Raw genomic sequence first — 21,664 nt, forward strand, 5'->3', positions numbered from 1 at the left:
ATAAATTACAATTCTCGTATAAATCTGTTACCACTTTTGATCAACTTTATATAGGGTATATGTAAGCCTAGTATGGCAAAAAATTTAAGAAAATACCAGTATTTATCTGAACATTGAAGCATATATAGTATTGGATGTTAGGAAAAGAATTCCTTTCTCTAGTGAAATGAGTAGTACAGGACGGAGATTGACTCCTATATTGATCCAAAATACAAAATAAGCATCTTAATTCTTTGGTTTAAGGGGAAAAGAGAATCTTTTATATTCCCCTTTTGCTCTATCCTTAATCACTTATTTTTAGAGACATAACTGCTGCTGGATTATAATAAAGCAACATCCGCTAGGAAAGCCAAATTTAGCAGGATCTTTGGGGGCTCTGAGTTGCCTTTCTATACCCAAAATAACATTTCTGTTGGAAAGGCAAAAGATCATACCATTGTGAGAGGGAGGCTGTGTCCTCGCTGTGTTTACATGGAGTGAGTTAAGAATCCATGTAAATCATGGGTGAATATGGAAAGAAGTATTTTAGGATATTAGAGTATCTTTCAGTCTCTGGAAAAACTCATTTTTTATTGTATCTGCAGCTATAATATTGAGCCATGTTAGCTACCTATGACCATAGTACCTTTTCTAAAGTTAACTGTTCCTCAAAATTACCCATAGGGTTTTAAATGATTTCAATGTGTTTGTAATAAGAAAAGGAAATAACTTTCACACATGGTCTTCAACTGGTGTAACTGTACCTGTAGGAATGTGTGTGTAGTACTGTGTTTACTGAAGTCATGATGTGATCTGGGATTAAATTGTATTAACGTGACTTTTTGCACAGCAGGTAAAAAGTAACATTTTGAAGTGGCACTGTGTATCTGAGGATTCTGCTTTGTTTATTGGAAATGATTTCAGTTGTTGTTTAAAGCATTCCAAAATTATTTGAGCATTAATAATTTTTAAGGAGAACATAAATGTATAAAAAATTTTGAAAAATTACTCATTGAAATAAACAGAGTAACTCTAATTTTGAATGTTATAGATATGTATTAAAACAAGGACAGCAACTTAGTGTAGTATAAAGGATATTAGGTAAGATGATATATCTGAATTTGAGTCAGGTTCATACCTCTATTAGCATTCAGACTTTGGTCTTTTCAACTAACCTCTCTGAATGTTAATTTTCTTATTGAAAAATAATGAAAGATTATGCCATTTCTATCTCATTTAGGATCATTGTAAAATAATAAACACAATGACGGTATCACTTAAAGAACATTCCTTAATGGGCATTGCAGTGCATAGAACCTATAAGACTCCTTTCCTAGAAAATAAACTGAGAAATGTTGATTATATTCATTATGAAAGAATAAGATTGAGCCAGATATGGTGGCACATGCCTTGTAATCCCAGCATCTTGAGAGGCTTAAACAGGTATTGAAAGTTCAAGGCAAACCCCAGCAACATAGTGAAGCCCTCGGCAAGACCCTGTCTCTAAATAAATAAATAAATAAATAAGACTTGGTATGTAGCTCAGAGACAAAGTATCCCCAGGTTCAATCTCAAGTTCCAGAAAAAAAAAAAGTTTGTAAGTGGCACATTCTGCTAGTAATTAATAATTGCTTTCTGTTCATGGAGCTATGATATTATTTTATCTCTCGAATATATTAGAGTAAACTCTAGTCATATATTTTAGGATCACTTTGAATCAAATTTAATACACAATTGCAAACTTGAGATAACCAAATATCTTCATCATTTTATAGAAGAGTATATTCAAAGCTAATGTGAAAGTGGAAATAATTCAAAGCCCTAAGTGATTGCATTTTTTCCAAGGAAGAGGATAATCAATAAAAGCAGACACACAATAGACAAGGCTCTTCAGGATGCTGGGTATAAATTGTCACAATTTTTGTCTTCCTAGGGTTCCTTGAGACAAGTTTGATACATATTGTGCTGTATGCCTTTCTAGCAAGTAGATTTTATATTTTCTAAGATGACAAGCAGTGATAATACTTTTTGAAATAAGACTTTGGGGAAAATAAAGGCTGTGGAATACTGAAGGCTTTCATCATTTTAAAATGATAAAGGTGAATATTTACAATTTCCTTCCAATTGTTATCTATAACAATTTATACTATGACACAGAATTTTAAAATTGAAAATCAATCTGAAGGGAAAGAAGAAAGGATATTTTAGAGAAGACTGACCTGCCGAGCAGGATATAGGAGGTGACAATGAGGAGGTGGTATTTCTATTTTCTTTGGGGTTCAATTCCCTACTTGTAAAATAAATGGGTTGAACTAGATGATCCCCTTTACATCTGTAATTCTGTAATCTTGTGATGTTCTTCCTACTTTGTGACATAGGAGGTACATGACTCACTAGAGGCTTTCTCCATTTGTCAGAGTCCATACTATGCACTGGGCAGTGTATAAGAATATAGATTTCATTGATGGCATGTCTGTTAAGTATTATTATCATTTTATATTTATTAATTATTTTTAAATGGACAAATGATTATTGTGCATGTTTATGGAGTACAATATTATTATTTCAATAAATGTGTGCAATGTATCATAATAAAATTCAGGCAATTAGTACATCCATCACCTACAGTATTTATCATTTCCTTGTATTGACAGCATTCAAAATCCTTTCTTCTAGCTGTTGAATTATACAATAAATTTTTGTTAACTATGGTTTCCCTACTGTGCTATTGAATACCAGCAATTTCATTACTGAATCAGTCTCCAAAGGATAGGACATCAGTATGCTGAAGACTCTGAACTCCCATGTTTAAAGCAGCTCTACCCACAGTAACCAGGATATGGAATCAACATATGTGTCCATTGATGAATGAATAGATTAAGAAAATAGAGTACATACAAAATATTGTTCAGCTACAAAAGGAACCAAATTCTGTCATATGTGGCAACATGAGTGGGTCTGGAGGACATTATATTAATTTTAATAAGTTAGACACACACAAGAAGACCACTTCTACATGTTCTCACATATGGAATTGTTCATTCCAAGTATTCTCACTTACATATGAAAGTTATAACTTACATATGGAAGTTTTACCATGGTTAAAAATCATTAACTGTATATTTCCAGATAGTAAAATAGGATTTGAATGGTTTTAACTCAAAGAAATGATAAATGTTTGAGAGATTAATATGCCAGTTACCCTATTTTGATCATTACTCATTATATGTATGTATTAAAAAATATCATGTTGTAAGCCATAAATATATAATTATTATGTGTCAATTAAAATAAATATTTAAAGACAATTTAGATTTCAAAGTAAAACAAAGTTAGTTTTGAATCATATTTATTGTTCTTGTAATTTTGGGCAAGTTATTATAATTTCTTTAAGCTTCTATTTTTCATATTATCAAATATAGAAAATAATATCCATATATTAGAGTCTTGAAATGATATAAGAGATAACATTTCATCAAACCAGGCATGAGAACTTTTGGGGTTTCATGAACAAATGAAGAACCCAGGTTCTGGAATCACATGACCTGGGGCAGAATTCCAGCTTTGCTGTATGCTACATGCAGGTCCTTGGGCAAATTACCTCTTGTAGTTCTACTTTAGTTTCCTTTTCTGTATGTGTAGGTGATGGTAGTACCTAACAATCCAAGAGTTGTTATAAGGATTAAATGAATTCATATATGTAAGGTGCTTAGAAAAGCACTTGGCACAGGTAAACCTTCTATGTAGGTCTGTTGTCGTCATCATTATCATACAAAACTCAGGATGAATTTTGTGCATCATCTTTAAATTTTAATTCTACTAAAACATTTAGGAAAATTCTATTTTATAGTATACCCAACATGCTTATATTATGTAATAGAATGCAAAGTTTCTGTAAATATTAATGATAAAACCTAAGGCAGAATTATAAAGTAGTTTCTGGTACTCTGCACTTTACAGCTTAATTCCTAATATTTTATTATTAGTAGTGTATTCTACTTCACATGTAAACTCCTGAGTAATTTATCATTAAAATTAGAATAGACTAGTTCTTGAGTGTAAGGAGTAAGAGATGATGCAGGAAAGATAAGTGGAGGGGTTACTCAGAGAAGCATTTTATAGTCAAAATATAGGCCTAATCTCACATCTTCTTCATCACTCCAAACTTATTTTGTATTTCGTAGATTTTAGTCTTTTAACACAATTTTAATTACATGAAGTTCTAGATTGATATCTTTGATCACTAGAATCTTAATTTAATAGTATGAGATCATAAAGATACATATTTCTAAATTTCCTACTATAGTTGTCCAAGATACATGGTAAATGTTTTTTTGAAAATGTTAATTAAATCAATCTTAGGTTCAAAAAACAATAAATAATATTAGTCATAAAGAAGTAAAATAAATATTTACTTAAGATCTACAAATGTGTGGAATCCTGATAAGTTCTGAACATACAAAGTTAGATAAGCTCTAATTTTTTCTTTTGAAGAGTTCTCAGCATCTGGGGTTTGATTCGCAACTCTTTCCTCCTTTCCATGCTTACATTTTAGCACTAAAAAATCCCTATTGATATGTGGGCAGAAATTTGCTGGAGGTGATATGGTGGTGAGGAGGTAGGAATGCTTCTGTTTTTCTACTAGAGAAAGTTGTGACTGATAGTATCCTTCCTTATCTTGCCCTAAGCACAAGTTTGAGGCCTGTAGGATAGCAGCCACCTTGGGGCCATGAGATGTTAAGCCAAAAATAATTAGAGATTTACTAGGCTTCGTGTCATTAATGTACCAATTCAACACTAGGTGCCACTATGTGCTATTTTTTTTTTTTAATGACAAATTAGTTTTTGTTTAAACATTGTGGGCTTTCTGTTATTGTATCAAAGATTATTCTAACTTATGTGGGAAGGCGATATATTTGCCTTCATGTAATTATGAAACATGTTAGTTGTCATGACTATAGTAGCAACTTTAAAAAATAACAACATTTTAAAATGATATGTGTAATCTTCTTCCCTAGTACATGTGTGTTCATATGTATGTTCATGTGTGCATCTGTTTATTTTCTTTATAATGCCATAGTACTCAGTAGATAAAAGTTCCCCAAAAGCAAATTGAAAGATCCCTGACTCAGAGGGAAGCAATACATAAAGGAACACCAGAGGATTAACTGTGAATCTTTGAGGCATCTGAGAGAGATAGCTGAAGAAAGATACATTGAAATAACAGTGTTCTTGTTTATATCCAAATTTGAGAACCAGAGAATGCCAGAGAAAAAAGCAGAGAGGAGACCTAGAAAATACACACCTAACATGAACTAAACACAGAGAGGTGTGACCTGGTAAAAAGAAATAAAAGATTTGATGACATAGGAATAAAGTAAAAAGTCTAACAAGAGAATGCAGACTATTTCTGTTCATTCTCTCAATCTGTAAAATCGAATATAAGTAATAACCACAAGGGAAACTAAAGAGATAACACAATCAAGAGCCATATAAGAAAAATCACAAGAAATGTTTCCCAAAGAAACTTAGAGAAATGAGAATAAAACTTACTCACTGGCTGAAAAAATCAAAATGGATATGACACAGGCAATACACTTTAAAATTTAAAAGCCTTCAAAATAATCTATGGGAATCAATGTAGAAATTAAATGAAAAACATATGAAAGAAGTAATACATATCAAGAGAAAAATGGGAGATAAAAGTTTTAAATAGAAGATATTAGAAGCAGTGAAAATAGCAGCAAATTGAATGAACATAACTGAAGACAAAGTTAGGTATATAGAGACCTTAAAAAGATGCTGCCAAATTTAATTTAAATATCTAACCATATGATATTGATTCTGGAAAGATGATATAAATAGAAAAAAATAAAAAGGAATTCAACATACTATTTGTATACCTGAATTTTAAAATAGTTGAAGAGAAATTCCTGATATAAAAGCCTAACTCTGGTTTTATGGACATTGTATTATTGTGGTGGGTTAGTAAACATTAGATAATGAGCAAATTAATGTATATGTCCTAGCATGAAATACAAAGTAACAGTGAAGAAGAGGGGAAGGAAATTATTCTTTCCAAGGATTCATTAAATGTTAAATACCACAGCATGTCTAAAACTTTTGAGGACAAGAATATGCAATCCAAGATTTTATAGCTACCTGATTTTTTCTTTTAAATGTAAACAATATAAATACAAATGCACATTCTTGAGCCTGTAAGAAATCCAGCAAAATTGTATAAATCCTCATTAAAGGAAAAATAAAAATAAGGAAAATATAAATAACCACAGTGGAAAGAAAGCCTTGTAAAGTGCTTATGCATTAGGGCCTTCTCTCTCATTTTTCTCACAAGTTTCATGAATATGCCCGAGTTAGCCTACTGGAGGACGAGAAATGACATGGAGCAGGGATGTGTTTACTGTCCTAGCTGAGGTCCCTTAGATCTATCAGCTTTTAAGAGCCAGACACATAAATGGGCTGTTCTAGACTATCCAGCCCCTACGAAGCCACCAGATGACCTCAGACATATGCCAGGCCAGCCAAGATGAGAAGAAATGCTTAGCTGATACACAGAATTTTGAGAAAATAAAACAAAAGCTGAATAATCCCTCCATTTGTTAAAACAAAGCAAACTACAGGAAAGTTCAGCCTTCCAAGAGGTGAAAAAATAATAATAATAATAACAAAGAATTCAGTTTAGAGAGATTCCAACAAAAAAACTGCAGAGAAGATATTTCAATCAGTTAATTCAAAACTAAAATTAAAAATCAAGGGCATTATGGTTATTGAATAAAATGGAATGATGCAAACAAACAAGAAAATAACAACTAAAAATATCAGATTGGTAAAAGGAGAAAAGACTAATAACTTAATCTTTTTCTCAGATTTTGTCAAGTAATGTCTCCAAGTTTTAAATACATGCCTTCCTATAACTAATATAATTTAGGGCTTAAGAAATATTTATCTCAATTCATTAAATGCATTAACTTTATTTAAAGTTGTGTACTTTGACTAAATTAAGTATAGTTACATTGAACATAGTGCATATATTTAATATAGCAGGGGTACCATGTGTCCATTTTCACAAAATAGTTCTTCACTACCTGTTGATCTTTATTCCTATATATTCTTCTATGCATATTTGAATCAAAATCTGAAATGGTAGATATTTTAGAATGAATAGATTATATTCTTTGTGCTTTTTGAATTATTTCAATTTTTTAAAGTAAGGATATTTTTAAAAAATCAAATTCTTAATTTTTATAAATAAATTCAACACAGAGTAGAAATTTTCTGACATATTTATTTGTAATAAATCATGGATTTTCAAGTGGTAGGAATAAATTTTACATGGAAACACAGTGGTTTCAAAGAAAGGTCTTTACTTCATATTTTCAGGTTTTAGGATCTGAATTGCAAGTTTGATCTAATTAAAGTCTCAATGGGGGTTAGATTGCATACAGTGTGAAAGTCCTATTTGTTAAATCTTATTTCATGATTTTAGTAATTAGCAAAAATATTTTATACTTAAAGTTTTTTTAATTCCACAAGAAATATATCTTTAAAGGGCTGTTTAGTACTTAGCAAAAACATTTGATGATTAAAAATTTTATAAAAAGTTCCACAAGAAATGTACCTTTTAAAGGACATTTTGTATTAAAAGAGGCAGATAAAAGTGAACAATAGGTTAAAGAGAATAAGTAATCAAGAAACTACTTTAAAGTTAGCTACTTTAATTTTAATATCCAAATAGTGGAAGAGGAAAAATACCTAGGTTATCCAGTCCTTGGAAATCTATGGTGAATCACATTCTAATTTCAGTTCAATGCATTGATGCTAAAGGGGAACTGACACTGAGGAGTTTGAGGATAAAGTCTGGTTCAGGAGTCCCACAGGCATAATTGTTGAAAATACAGAAACCAATAAAGAATAAATGATTTTTAAGATGATAATTTTGAAGAAATAAAGGGAACAAATATATCAAGCAGAATTTGAATATTTAAAGATATTTAAATATTTGAATATTTAATGTATTTTAAATATTTATTTAAATGTTTGAATATTTAATTTATTTTTAATATTTTTTACCATTAAAGACTTTAAATCTTACAGAATGCTGATGGCGTTATAATTGTTCAAGGCTAAAATGAGTTTAAACTCTAAGTATATAGCTTGTAAACTTTCTAATACACAACTCTAAATCTTCTAAGGCAAATAGTTAAGAGTTCTATGTTAGTGTGTAAAGAGTGCAGTTATAAGAAAACAAAAAAGATCTGGGGGATTCATCCCCAGAAAATGAAAGCTACAAAATATATGAATTTTGGGCAAGTGCATAAGACATAAAAAAAGATATTAAAAAATAAAGAAAACTCTTACCCATAGCTATAAAGCAAGGCATAGTAAAACACCAATCGTTGAGAAAACTGAACAAATACAGTTTAGTGGTGTGACACAGATAAGAGAACAACTTTAAGATCAGGAAGAAGAAAGTTGAAAACCTGGCTCTGCTACTTCCTATCTTCGTGACCTGTATCTTCACTTCTGTGTGCCTCTCATTTCCCTGTGTTAAACAGGTATAGCAGCGCTTACCTCACAAGATGCTTGTAAAGTTGTTTATAAAGTACCTGGTAGTGTACAGTTCAACAGGTAGTACATAATTACTGTTATTCTGTTACAGTAATTGAAATATGAAAAAGTATACTAAATCATTTAGAAATAAATTATTTACAAAAAAAATGGATTAAATAGGCAAGGTGTTATCTTTACTTTTGCTTGGTATATTCAGAGATTCATTGCTATTTGGGACCACAGACTTTTTCAATCCATTATATATCCACTCTTGCTCCTTTCTTCCCTTGTTCATTCCTTCTTTTAGGAGTAACACTTAATAATCACTAGATGTACAGAATTCCCTCCTACATACAACCTGTAGCCCATGAAGTGAGAAACAATGAACAGGTAAAGAAAGAAGTAATTTCAAGTTGGAAAAATACAATGAAGGAAATGACCTATACCTAGCTGGAGGAAGTCATTTAAATATGTCTATTTAGACCAAGTGCCTTTTGTCCTTCAATTATGCCACTTCTGCACTGATTAGGATATTGCTAAAGACATGAAAAGTAGTAAGGGATAAGGTTTCGATCATGTGCCACCATTTTCTATTGAACAGAAACTTTGTCTAGTTTTGGGAATCATCTATATAGAATGAAAAAGTGAAACATAAAACATTAAAACAAAGTCAAGAAACCATTTTTTAAATGTACTGTTCAGAGAAATTATTAGCATTTATCTTTGCTGGAAAAGAATCAATAACAAAGGGAAAGCATATCAATTAAATTGTAATTAAAAACAACAAAACCATGTTTGTGTACTCTTTTCTGTTTTCGTGAATATCTCTATAAAACTACCTTGAAGTTTTGGCTAGTAAATAATAACAAATAGAATCTTCCTCATTTTGTTTGTTTCTTTGGGGTGACACAGGGTAATAACAGAATCTGTTCTTAAAATAGTGCATTTTACTGGAGATATTTTCCCTTTGGCTGGAAGTGCTGATGGCTTTTCAGGACTAAACAAAATTGTATTGCTGTTTAAGCAAAGAATCAGAATCAAAAAACTGCAAATTTTCCCAGAACCAGCAAATATTTTATAAAAATAAGAGATTGCAAATAATTGACATGTTGTGAGTTTAAAAAACATTCATCAGTGAGCATAGGAGTCTTTCAAAAGCATTGTTTTGCTAGACTAAGGATTTTAGCTACCTGACAGTACTGTCAGTTGTCTTGACTTACTGTAGGGTTAGTTTTGTAGTCCTCTGTTAGAATGGATTGAGGTTGCAGGCAATAATGCCAGTTTCCACTGAAAAGATTGCCTACAAATATTTTGCATTTCAAAAGTTCTGTGATCAGCATTTCTGAGGGCAGAGCCATATGGGAATAAAAAGCTGACAGAGAGGAAGTGTCAGACACCATGCAAGGGGGGCTTCCTTACATATGCTACTACTTTAACAGAGGCAAGATGCATCAAAAATGTTCCAGAAAAAATGTGTTTGGGCAGAGTTTCCAACTTCAGTTTAAAGGCTCCTGTGCTTTCTGACCTTTTTTCATTCCCATAACTATCATTTTATTCTTTGATGCACATGAATATCAATAGTTGGCTTATGCCTTTTGTCCATGTTTTGATTTGTTTAAACACAGGAAGAAATCATGTAAATGATGAGACAAAATACTGATAAGTAGACTCGCAAAGCAAAAATCTCCCTCTGAAACCTTTCAATAGAAATCAAAATTCAGGACTTCTCCTTAATTTAATGACTCCAGTCAATCACGTACATATTAGTCATTAGCCAAATACCTAATTGAGACACAGCCAAGGCTGTACAGACAGATCTAGGCAGGGGGTTTTACAATTTTATTTTTATTTTTTATTTGTATCAAAATGCAGATAACTGACTGTATTTTTGTCAAATGAGAAAAAATGGTTTAACATGTCTGCAAATAGTATCTTCACTTAGTATTTGTAATCATTGCTCCACAATGTCCACTCTGAGTACAGAGAGTCCCAATTCTCATGTGTGATATTTCTCACACATCATAAGACACATGTGCACAATACAATCTCACAAATAAAACTTCTACAGTATTCGGCACTTTGGCTTATACCTTGCAAATATATGTTAAAATCAACCATTCTTTGATAGAGGTAGCATATGATTCTATTAAAAAGTAACCTCTTAATTTGTATTGATTGCTCAATTAACTAGTTAAATTCTAGTGTTTAAGGGAATAAGATTTGCAGCAGTTAAATTCTACATAAGGGCAAATAAATGCCTGATATTTGCCACTAGTTATCATATATATTGTTAAAATGCTATGAAATAGGTTTCATGGTAAAATAAATTTCCAATTTGGATCGGTTAAATATAGATTTTATATATGTGTACATTGTGTGTGTGTGTGTGTGTGTGTGTGTATTTTTTTACTACAGGACTTCTAAGAGCCTTTAAAAGGTGAATAGATTTGGGGAATCCATTCGGAACATAGTATGCCAAGTATCCCCCAAATGTTGATCTTAGAACTTTTCATCTGTCTTTCTTTCTCTTGCAGTGCTGGGGCTGAAACCCAGGGCCATGCACTATTCCCCTGGGTTCTATCCCCAACCTACATTTGTCTGATTTTTTTGAGAGTATCTCTCAAGACTAGTGAAGTTGGCATGAACTTTGGGAAATACTGATGTGAGCCTTGTTTGAAGACTTATGGCAGCATGTGAAACTCTTTATGCTGGAAGTATTCCTCATTACTCAGCATTAGTTTTAAAGGAGAAACCAATAAAGAAAGGAGGGGAATGGTTAAAAGGGACAGGAAGGCATGGACATTAATTTTGTTTGTTTTCCAGATTTATCTTAGATTAGTCATAGGCACAGGCATCATGGCTGAATAATTGGAACAGTCTGATTCTGCAGGAATTGAGTGTGGAATGAGGTAATTGTGGCAGGATGCAGAGTGTTTGAATTGAGAAGGGCATTGTAATTATGTTTGAGTATTGCAGCTAAAAGACTGCATATGCTAGTGGCCTTTGGACAGAACCATGGCATTATAAGCAGTATCATAATTAGCATGAAAGCAATGTTGCAACTGATGATTATATTCTACTCAGCAGCCACAGGTCTTATGGAGAGTATATTTAAAACATAAACTTTGTTATGTTTATATGAATAATGATATTGTTTTTATCCTTTCATAGTTTCAGTTTATTCGAACACTGATTTTTGCTTATATGAAGATATGTATAACCAAATACTTGCTATATAAAAAACTAAATATATTATTTATTTTAGTGTAATATGGTCAATGATTCTGAAACTTAAAAATAAATGTTTTTTACATGGTAACTTAGTACTATGTTAGCTTGATTTTTGCAAACAAGTAAGCAGGCATACTTAGATAAATGGCTCACTTTGAGCTGGTCATTAGAGCCATTAAGCCCAGCTATGAGATAATTTACCTTTGTCGCTTTTGTCGAAGGTGTAATGTTAGACTTCCATAAATAAGCAATTTTCCCCTCCCTACTGGTTTTCTGCTTTTCAACTCTGGATACTTTACAAATAGAAGTAGCTCTTATCCATTGCTTGAACTGATATTCAGCCTTGTAGAAAGCATTACTTTTCATATCATTAAATTATTTCAGCTAAACATTAAAAACATTTTTACTTATAAAAATCTTTCTATCAAAATAAAATGTAAATAGTGACCTGAGATGAGTGATAGTGCTCTGAGTTAGAAGACTTTTCAAGTTATTTGTCCACTGGGGCCTTTGGCAAACAGTAAAGCAGTTTGGTATGTATGTTGAAGATTAAGATAAGAAACAATTATTGTTTTGCAAAAGCTACCTGTTTTCTTATCAAAGAGAATGTGAGGAAAATTCAAACAGGACAAATTAATGCATTGGCTCCATTTCAAGCTGTCAAAAAGCATAGAGATGACCCAATCCAACCTCTTTTTTAGGATGGAGAAACTGAGCTCCTGCTGGAGTATGGTCAGTCACTTAGGTACTAACCACCTGAGAACCTAGGTCTTTTGATTCTAAGACTAGCAGCATTTTCTGTACCTTTTGCTTCTCCAATTTCCATTTTCTAGCTATGGTAAAGCCCTGATTGAAAGAGAAATGCCTGGTTATAGCAAATGTATCTATAGGAATGAACAAATTTCATAAGATGTTCAGTGGTGATGAGAAGGCTATGAGAGAGAGAGAGAGAGAGAGAGAGAGAGAGATAGGGAGAGAGATAGGGGAAGGAAGAAGAAGACAAAAAAGGAAGAGATATAGTTAGTAAAAAATGGGTGGATATTTTTTTATATTACCATTACCATTGTTTTCATATGCTTTAAAATAAAGTACATGTATTGTGTGTGTGTGTGTGTGTGTGTGTGTGTTCTGGATGTGTTCCTGACAATATAGTTTTATAAAACAAATTGTATTATTAATATCTACTGGAAGAGTCCTGTGGTAACTTCCTTTGTAAAATTAGTTTTTTGAATGTTTTTTCTGTATGTAATGTTCAATGGTCTTTATGTATTAAAATTTTTTTAAGTGAGAAAGTTTTATTTTGAGCTGATGAAAAAGTCTAGATACCTCTGAATTTTCATACATGTCTATGGCACCTATTCTCATTCCCACAATCCTCTGATCCCACTATCTCTGGTCTTGAGTTCCTGTCATACCTTCTTTCAGTTTCAGATCAATTTCCCTGATTACCTAGTATTCTTTAGATGAATACACATTTTGTGATTTCATTGTTTCACTGTACAGCTATTAATTTATTCAATTTATATCCTTTTTTTTTACTTCCTATCTTCTCTCCCCATTTTTTTTTTTTGTTTAATTCAAAAGAGGAGTTTGAAATCTACTGAGTCAGCTCTTGGTCACTTTCCAGCCTGTTGTGCATGAGTAATTGACTTTGGCTAGACATACCAAAATTAAATTCTCAGATTGCTTTAGCTTTAACAGAATTGCACTGGCATTCTTCTTTACTCCTCATAATGCATTTCCCATAGAAGTTTATTGTAATTGTCAGTGGCAGGGGGTTGGGATGGGGGTGGGAGAGGACTTGTTCTCATACTAATTGACTTTATAGCAAGATTGCTTCTATTGAATCCACACATCTAATTCAGATTAATTCAATGGAAAGAGCCCTGTAATTGGAGGCAGCAGATCTGATTCCTATTTCTTGAATAAATTATATGACTTCATGGCTTCTTTTTAGATATAAGATTTAGAGGAGGTGATCTTTAAGATTCTTACCTCATTTTTTTGTAATTCTATTTCTACTAAACTGGCCCCAAACTCAAGGGGAAGATTTTGTGTAAGTGGTGTTTTTCTGTCATAGAATTAACTAGGTAGCAGACAGCATCATCTCCATGATCATGTTAGCTTTATTTCTCTTACAGTTAACCTTGTGCCAGTTCTCCATCAGCTGTCCTCATTAGCTGTCTTATCCATTCTGTTAGCAAGAGTAGTATAAGCCCTCTCTTACTTCTATCCCTCATCAATTATTTATACAGTAGTGTTTTGTAAATTTGTTCTAAAGGCTCTTTTTTTCTTCAGCACTTGTAATTTATCTAAAGATTTATGTAAATGTTTTTCTTGAGATTATCTAACAATCTTAAAAGCCATCTTCAGATAACCAGATGTAATCATCTATATATATTTCTGTAATAGTTTTCCAGAATTGTTAGAAATGTGGAAAGAATGCTGTCATGATCATTTCCATGTATAATAAAGCTTTGGTAGTTTTAATTGTGAAAAACAGCTATCCCACAAATTGAACTGTTAGTAAGATAAATGCATGCCTTGTATTGAAGTTGACAGAGCAGTGACTGGTAAAATCTGGTCACTGATATAAAGTCAATACAACAAATCAAGTGACCTTCAATGACTTTTAATTACCATTTCTGAATAAATTTCTGTTACTAGAGAAAGATTTTAGGAAAACAAAACCAGTGTTAGTATCTAAATCTGAAAATTTGATGGTAAAGTAATCTCTTTGTCAGTGATGTGAAATCCAGCTAAGCTTAAATGATATAATATAGTGAAATTGAGAATCATTTACGTGAAGACATGCAATATACATTATTCATTTCCACTTTCTGGCTAAGTTAAGCCCCATTTCATCCTAAACTAACCCAGATACAGTTTTTATGTTTCTAGAAGCACCATTTATAGGTTGACATTTAATAGGATTTCTTTTATGACCTAAAAGGGATGCTGCCTGAACACCTCTATCATCAGATAAGAGAGGCAGTAGTGATTGAAGTTGGATAAATGGATCTTATTGCTTAATCACATTCTGATCCATGCTAGCTAAAAATCACACTTTTCTGTGAAGTTAGTACAAGATGATGGTATTAATTTATATATTATGTGCTCATTTATCTAAGTACTCTGATTTTATATTATTTTTCAGGAGCCTTCACTTTTCTCTTAAAAATGTTATACAGAAGGCCAATAAGTTCAGATTCTAGTGTACATTAAACAAGGCTGTTATTTTGTCAATTTACACTGTGGTTCAGTCATAGGTCTTTTACCTGAGAAATTTGAAAAGAATAAAATAAATGATAATTTTGAAAGGAAAAGTTTTGATAAATGAAATATGTAGGTCTAACCATCATTTTAAATTGACTAAAAGTAGTATGAACATCTTTAATTTTTAAATCTTATAAATTTATGTATTTCTATATTGTTTCAATTGTATTAATTTTGCTCCACATTTAAATTTAACATACTTAAAATCTTAAACCTATATTTAAATATTACAGTTGCCCAGTTGCACCCCTCATCTGTGGTTTCCAAATCTGTGGATTCAATTACCCATTAATTTAAAATATTTGTAAAAAAATTGTATCTGTACTGAACATGTTACAGACCTTTCTTTGTATCCTTATTCCCTAAAAAATACAGTATGACAGTATGTCATTTGCATGATATTAGGTATTATAAGTAATCTAAAGATGATGGTAGGAGGATGAAGACAGTATATATGCAAATATTACATTATTTTGTGTAAGTGAATGGACCATCTTTGATTTTGATATCCATAGAGGGTCTTTTATTCAATATTTTCCCATCCTTTTAACTGTAGTGTGTCATTGTATTTTAGTTGTGTGTTTTGCAAAGAACTTAAAAATTCAACTTAAAATTCAATTTCTTTGACAAATTTAGTCATTTTAATCCCTTTTTATTCTTATTATTGATATATTTTTATAACAGTTATATTTTATTTTGTGCTATGTATGTATACTTTGGATACTTTCTATGTTTTTAAAAAATATCATTGTCTTCCATTTTGAATTAAAATATTTTCTTTTTGGAATTACTACTAAAACAATAGTGTTTACCAAGTATTTATAGCACATGGAAGGAAGCACATATTTTTGTGTATGGTAAGAGATTTGCAGACTGGGATCATATACGCAGATGGATGAAACATAAGTCACATAAAATGCATAAAGGCCATGCTTATATGCCATATTAAGGATATGGTTTGCATTCTGTAGATTATTGTTAATACTGAAAGATTTATGCAGACGAATGGCATCATCCTTTTAATTTTAGAAATATAATTATATTTTTATAGAAGAATGAACTGGGATGGGAATAATGTGGAGAAGTGAGGGGATATAGCTGAGGCTAGGGGTAGAGAGTCCAATTAGAAAATCACTACAATAATCCAATTGATGAATGATGAAGCAGTGGTACTGAATGTGAACAGGAACAAATGGATTTTCAATATTTTCAAGAGAAAGAATCAATAGGTCTTAATGACCAATTATGGGTGTGGAAATGGAATGGATACCTTCAGATTTCAGGCTTGGGTGATTGAACATATCTTTGAGCCACTGAGAAAAGAATAGGAAGTAGCAGCAAATTTGGTGACTTCCCCTGCTGAAGAAGGGATTCTCTTAGAGACTGTTATGATGGAATGAAATATAAGATTATTTAATGAAGTATGTAGATGGCAAACTTGCTCAGGAAATAATGCAAAAAAATAGGTTTCCTAGTAAAGAGGGAAAAGAATGTTCAAGAACCCTGATTTAGTGAAAACAATATATATAAAGAGTGATTCATTTTATAAATAAGGAATATATTTACCTAAATGGCAAGCATCTAGAAGATTTATTTGAGATCATAAACAGAAAAGAATTTGGTTCACAATATTCTAGTTAAGTTTCAGAAATTTTAAGTTTTATTAGTTTCTGAGGGGACACAAAAATTAGAGTGCTGGTCTTAAAAATCAAATCTTGTTGATATAATATAATAAAGGTAAATCAAAGAAGAAAGAGTTTCTAGTTATTTGGTAATAAACATGTACCTCATACTTAGAGTGTATGTTAGTAATATTCATTTTTATTATACCTTAGCCTGTGAATAGATGGGCTGAATTGGCCACAACTATGGAATATTAGACTATTAGGAAGCTGAAATAAGACAAAGGGTTTTCTTGTGAAATATTTGACTCTGTGAAAAGATGAAGAACCCGTTTTTATGCAAATAATCTTCTCTTATTTTTTGCCACCACATCTAAAAGTTTTGGGAAATTTGTGACTGTTTTATCAATGGATCTATAACTTTCCCTACTATCATTTCATCAAGGTATTAAGTCTCTTGATTTAATGTCATATGATAATAATACAAAGCTGAATCATAGCCTCTCAACAGGTGTATTGCTTGAACATTTCCTAGTTGTAGCTCAAAAGGAATTGTTTAGAATTACTATGTTTAACAAGGTAATTTTAGAGTAAAATTTTCAAATGCTTCCTTAGACAATATTTTTAGATGTGCCTTTAGAAAATACTTTTTTCCAATAAGGAGACCAAGTAAAAAATAGGCTCTAATTAATTTATATAAATGTGTATGTTATTAATTTAAACATGCATTATTAAATTGGCTTATCTTTGAGACTGATATCATAAATGTCAGAGTTGCTCCTTTGCTTTTGTTGCACAACTACTGTTAGATAGGTAGGTAATTACTTTGATCCAGAATCATTTAAAAAATTTTAAAGTACACCTGAGAACATTTCTGTTTGTAGTGGAAGAACCTCTAAGTAGTTATGAGATTATTTAAGATATAATATCAATTTTTTAGAGCCATCAGAAATTTCTCCACAAAAGAACTTTGAGACCTACATGTGCAGTGGAGTATTTTAGGCAATAGAGATTAAGATAAAATCTATGTGTTTTTAGGCTAGAAAAGAAAATGAAAATATTAATAAATAAGTAAAATAAAACATACTGGATTCACTTACAAGCATTTTTATAGGGAATGTGAAAAGAAAATGTTTACTGAATATGTTGATACAATAATGTAATAAACCTCTGAGTGCGATGTCTAGTACATTATAAGAACTCCATAAATATTCTAGAAATGTTTGAAGAGGCAATAATACTTGCTTAAGACATTGAGAATGACTAGGAGTTTATTAGGTTAAAGATGGGGAGGGGATCTTTCATGCAGAGAGATCAATGTGAGCAAAACTAAGAATTTATTTGAGCTTCACTACTCTGGAATGAATAGGTAGCAGGTGAGGAGAGAATCAAGACTCAAAGACAAAGCTAGAGATCTAGACCAGAGCCAGGTCATAAAGGACCCTTCAAATAATGCTTGGATATGAAACTTGATCCTATAAAAATTTTAGTAACCTTTGAAAGGTATTAAACAGGTAATTTAATTTTCTTTGCACTTTAGAAATCATTTGGTGACTGTGTGGAGAATGGTTTAAAAGAGATACAATTAGGGCTGGAGTTGTGGCTCAGTGGTAAAGTGCTTGCCTGGCACACGTGAGCCACTGGGTTCAATCCTCAGCACCACATAAAAATAAATAAATAAAGATATTGTGTTCATCTACAATTAAAAATATTTTTTAAAAAAGATATAGAATTAGAAGCAGGGAGTCCAGCTAGGTGACTGCTACCATGGTCCATGAAGGACATGATAAAGACTTGAACAAGGCTGTAGCAATGAGTAAGAAGTGGAAACTGATCAATGTGATATTAAAGAAGACATCCTGTGTAACCTCTAGGTCTTGGTAATGGATTAGTTGTGGGAAATAAGAGAGAAAAAGATGTATTCCATGACACTTAGGATCTATCAAACAGACCTCAGAGGATGCTGTTGAAATTCACTGAGATCAGAAATATAAAGGAGGGGGCAAATGAAGTAGAAATCATGAATTCAGTTTGGGATTGCTAAGCTGCAGTATTTCTGTGCTCTCCAAGCAGTGATATTTCAGAGGAGTCGGGAACAGATTTGCTGCTCAAATGAAAGATCATGGGCTAGAAATCTAGATTTAGAAATCATCGTCATGCACTTGGTATGAATAGAAGAGAACCCTAGAATACTAAAACAGAAGTGGCAGGAAGAGAACCCTGTGGGGAGTTCCATCTTGGTGGTGTGGCGTATTTTGTTAGCTGAACCCACATTTCCTATTCCTCCCATTCTGGTTTCCTAGTTCTACATTTCATATTGCAACATTCTGCAGATTTTAAATTACTTAGATAATGTGTGAAGCTTCTCAGGGAACTGATGTGTCATAAAACTTGCTCATGATATTTCTTCGATATACAAAGGTCTGTGGTTGTGTACTATAAATAGCATTAAATATAGAGAAATTGTCATTAGTTGATTCCTTAACTATATATCAGAACTTGGGATGTTTAGAAATTCCATTTGATGGCAAGTCAAGATTTTGATGGCATTTTGATGACAGAGTGGTATTGTGTCTGAATATACCTTTCTTGGGAGTGAAGAATTACAACATGAATATTAGATCTCCTCAGTGCCTAACACTATTTTTATATCATTTGGTGTTATAACATTACTTCAGCTGAGTTTTTCATATTTTTAGAATGAATATGCTTATAAAACCAGAAATTGCAGATATTTGGTAATTGAGGGTTTGAAAATACAAATGTGCATAGATTTCTGTTTTTAAAGAGATTCACACTGAGCTTTATCCCTTTTATTAAGTGGCCAATTTGTTTTACACTGTAACCAATTTAGAAGCAAAACTTGAAGTTATTAAAGGTACGATTAACTAAGACTAGGCAAACACATTTTTAACTACTTTAAATGTCAATTAAATGGTGAAGAACATTTTTCTTCCTGATTTTTTTCTTTTTTTAATCATTAAAATAGCTCAGTTTTATCTCTTCCTTACAATACTAACTGGCTTTTATACAGGGGGCTCTCCATAGGTGTATGATGATGGCAATCCACATGAATGCTGCTTAGTTCATATAGTTTGGCCAGGCATGGTTTAGATTTCCAAATTTTCCATGGAAAATTAGACCTTTTACTACAGTGTGCTTTTATTCATTCAGTCTGTTTGACAAGTTACATTGTCCTTCTATATCTGGTAATGTACCAGACACAGCAGTTATAATTTTTGCCCTTTAGGAGCTTAGTTCAAGTAGCAGGAACAAGACAAGAAGCTATTCAAGAGTAAATCAGATGAGCCTCAAGTCTGTGAGAAGAAATTATAACATCTCAGTGAAGGACATAAAAGAAGACCTAATTAAACTTGAGAAGCAAAATATGTTCAGTGATTAGAAGATGAAAACTAATATTTATATTTTCTCTACACAATCTGAAACATAAACTCATTAGATATGGGGTTTTCTCTGCTTTGTTCATTTAAACATCAGTAATGGTATCATACGGAAGGCACTCAATAAATACTTCTTCAAGGAGTTTTATTTGCAACTTTACTTCATACTCCCATTTAAAAATAATTTGGGATGGAACTGGACTAGACGACCCCCAAATGTATTAAAAAATATAATGGAAATGTAAGATTTGCCTTTCCAGTATGTGGTAGATTGTTATTTCCAAAGATGGTCACACCACTATTCCCCTTCCTGTCTGCTTTTTAGTAATGCAATATTGCCACTCTTCTATCAGGAGTTTCAATCATTTAATCTTCTTTTGAACTTATTTGGACAGATAGAACATAGCACATTGCAGACAGACTTTGGAGGAGGGGGCTTATGATACCTGCAACTTCTACCTTTGCTTTGGGAACATTTCTTCTTGGCTTCTTTGCTCTGCAAAGCCCAAAAACCATATAGAGAGACCAATGTAGAAAAATACTAAGGCTTCTGGTTGACAAACCCAACTGAGCTGCCACATGAACAGTAACAAATATCGATGGGTTGATGAGCTTATTTTGCACTTCTATTCCCCAATACCATGGGGAATAGAATATTGTCATTTATGAAATTATGAAAAATAATGATATGCCCCACTCAAAAATTCACAAGTTTTGTTGTGAATTTTTAACTAAAGCAGCAATATAAACATACTATAAAGCTATAATAATTGAAGCAGTGTGAAAATCGTACAGGGATAGACAAGTAGTCAAATTGAAGAGGATGGAGAACCTTAAAAGAGCCCTCATTCATGAGGACCTTAATGCATAGCTAAAAAGGCATTAAAAATTTGGGAAAAAGAAGAAAAAGGAAATTGAAAAATATTTACAAGGAAAGATCAAAATTAGATTCCTGCTTCATATTTTAAACAAAAATAAATACAATTATTAAAGACTTACATGGGATTAACAAAATGTTAAAACTGCCATAAGAAAATATTTCTGTAACTCTGGATTAAACATATTTTTCAAATAAGGCATTAAAGGTTAAATGAAAAGATTGACAAGTTTAATACATTAGTATTTAAATTTCTATATGATAAAAGGTTGTCATAAAGTTAAAAGGCAAGCCAGAAACTGGGAGATGTTTATAATGCATGGAACTGGAACTAACAAAACATTTTCATTCAGATAATATTAATAACTCTTAGAAACTAAAATAATAATAATATAATAATAATAATTATTATTATTATATTATTATAAAAATCATCAAAGAAATAAAAACTTCAAAGTATGGAAAGTAGGTCAAAGTTACCAACAAGTCATTTACAGAAGAGGAAAACCAAAGGACAAATAAACGTATAACAAGATATGTTTTATGGTTTTATATATCAGTTAAAAATAAATTTATTTTTTAAAAGATACTTAACTTCAACAGTAATTAAGGATAAAATTTAAGTCAATAATAAAAGTGCATTTTATAGCCATTAAATGTTAAAAATTAAAGCATGACAATACCAGATATCTAGGAGGTGCAGAAAA

General features: G+C 31.7%; 2 protein-coding genes across 6 annotated transcripts in view; one reads left to right on the top strand and one right to left on the bottom strand.

Annotated features, from left to right (window-relative positions):
• Ctnna3 (catenin alpha 3) overlaps nucleotides 1-21,664 on the top strand; it is a 1,666,222-nt gene that overhangs the window by 633,903 nt on the left and 1,010,655 nt on the right. The gene's annotated exons all lie outside the window — the stretch shown is intronic.
• The window catches only part of Lrrtm3 (leucine rich repeat transmembrane neuronal 3), a 173,091-nt gene that overhangs the window by 85,207 nt on the left and 66,220 nt on the right, over nucleotides 1-21,664 (bottom strand). The gene's annotated exons all lie outside the window — the stretch shown is intronic.

The sequence above is a fragment of the Marmota marmota genome, unplaced genomic scaffold (assembly GCF_001458135.2).
Source record: "Marmota marmota marmota unplaced genomic scaffold, marMar, whole genome shotgun sequence".
NCBI lineage: Eukaryota > Metazoa > Chordata > Mammalia > Rodentia > Sciuridae > Marmota > Marmota marmota.